This window comes from Otolemur garnettii, unplaced genomic scaffold (assembly GCF_000181295.1).
Source record: "Otolemur garnettii isolate 467f Iridium unplaced genomic scaffold, OtoGar3 scaffold00089, whole genome shotgun sequence".
NCBI classification, from domain to species: Eukaryota; Metazoa; Chordata; class Mammalia; order Primates; family Galagidae; genus Otolemur; species Otolemur garnettii.
This window is the reverse complement of record NW_003852484.1, coordinates 5,989,684-5,992,107: the sequence shown is the minus strand read 5'-3', so window position 1 is coordinate 5,992,107 and position 2,424 is coordinate 5,989,684.

The window sequence follows — 2,424 nt, the reverse complement described above, 5'->3', positions numbered from 1 at the left end:
CTCTTGGTTCAAGAGATCCTTCTGCCTCTGCCTCCTGAGAATCTGGGACTACAGGTGCCCACCACAATGCCTGGGTAGTTTTTCTACTTTTAGTAGAGTCGGGGTCTCATTCTTGTACGCCTGATCTGAAGCTATGCTCCCACCTCAGCCTCACAAAGAGGTGGGATTACAGGCATGAGCCACCTGCCTGGCAATAATTATATTTAATATCACAAAATTAGAATCACCTCATTTACCCTTCTCTAAGCATCTCCAACCAACACTTTCTCCATCTGTTCTTTCTGTACCTCCCTGGAGCAAGCAAACTTGCATCTTTTTAAAACATCCACAGAGCTACTGGGGTATTGCAGGGGGAGGAATGAGGACTCTGGTAACTTCACAATCCAAACCAGCCTGCTGGGCCAGCTCTTTGAGGAATGGCTGCTTGAATTTTGGTTAAGGACCAGAGTTATTCAGATAGGGCTAAGGGAACCTGCCATCATTTTTTTCATCTTAGGGTTTGAGGTTGGGGAGAGCAACACTCAAGAGAGTAAGTGAAGCTCTTTGCATTAGGAAAGGAGAAAGAAGAGGAAGAAGGCAGTGTTGCCGCATATCAGATGGTTCACAAAAACCCGTGAATGTTCTAAGATCACACAGCTAGGATGAGATGAAGCTGGGATTTAAACCAGGTCTGTCCTGCAAGAGACAGGAAGAAATCAAATTCCCAACACTTACACACCACTCAACGCAATACCTCTGACACCAAAGGTGTGAGAGTTGTTTCTCCACACACCAAGCAAGTCTCTAGTGGATACCATCTGGTTGTCTTCTAATTTAATTCACTTCTGATGCAATCTACCTAGAGATTATGTCAGATCCCACAAGTTAAAGGCTCAGTCCCACAAGGCTGCCTTCTACTTCAGATGCCAGTCAGACATCCCGTGTTGAGACCTGTGCTTCTGACCAACCAGCTATAAATCAGGGTTCCCATGCCCCCCTCCTCAGCTTCTATTGATTTGCCAGAGTGGCTCTGGTTTATTATAAAGGATTTTACAAAGGATACAGATGAACAGTCAGACGGAAGAGATGCATTGAGGAAAGCATGTGGAGAGGGCCTGGAGCATCCATGCTTTTTCCAAGCAAGCTACCCCCCCACCCCCGGACCTCCATGTGTTTGTTCAGTTCTCTAACCCAGTCCTTTTGGGTCTTTATGGAGGTTTGTTATGTAGGCGTAATTGATTACATCATGGCCACTAGTGATCAACTATGCCTTTAGCTCCTCTCTACTCCCTGGAGGTTGGAGTTGGAGGTGGGGGTGGGGTGGGTGGGTGGGAAGAAAATCCCAACCCTCAAATCACAGGATTCGTTCCCCTGGCAAACAATCTCCACCGTGAGGCTTCTCAGGAGCCTACCAAGAATCACCTCACTAAAACAAGAGATGCTCCTATCACCCAGGAAATTCCAAGGGGTCTAGGAGCTCTGTGTCAGATGCTTCTATCACTTAGGAACAGGAAATAACAGAGATCTTGCAAGCTCTGTGTCAGGAACTGGGGGCAAAGAGCAAAAGTCAGAACAAAAGACTCTTCCTAGCACCCTCTCTACAAGGGTTTTAGGAGCTCTAAACAGGAGCAGAGAACTAGTATATATTTCTATTATGTCACAAAATTAGTCTCCAAAGCCTTTTTGTGTGCACTCTATCCTCTAACTGTTAGCTCTAAGTATTAGAAAATCATTCCTTACAGAGTTCCAGAGGGCTGGCTGATTGTGATAACAGTAAGCGTGAGCGCTCTTCCCACAACTAAGAGGTAAAATCAAGAGGAAAGCGAGTTGTGAGCAGCAGGGGCAGGGAGGAGGCCGAGCTGAGCCCAGGTGAAGCTGTGAAATGGGAAGAGAATGTTCACTCTCAGGCCCTGTCCTTCCTCAGAAGGCCTCTTCTTCCTCCATCCTCATCCTGCCCCTTGACCCCCATAGAGATGCCACCAGATGCTTTGGCCATGATCTGGACCTCTTTTCCACACTGTGGTTGGTCACACCTGTCCCCACTTGCCAGGTTCCTACTTTACCTGTGTGGGCCTGTGCAACATCTGTACCAGCTCGTGGTCTCAGGCAAGTGCCCCCTCTCAGGTTCTCTGGTTGTGGATCCATAGACTTCCCACACTAACATCCAAAGAAGATGAGTCTACAGTGGGGTTGCCTGAAGCCGCAGAGAGGATCAAAGAAAGAATCCGTTAGTCTGTCCCGATCTGAAGAGCGGCATATAGAAGTTTGTATTTCTTAATGCTTCAAACCTATGTTTCCCATCTTTTGAGTTGGTATGGGGCCACTGTCAATGCCAGCAGGTGGAGGTGACACAATGCACCTTTCAGCCTACTTGAGGGGCTGACTATATATATAAATCTCCTTTCTAAAATACACTTATTAAAGCTTATTTAAATAAAAACTTTT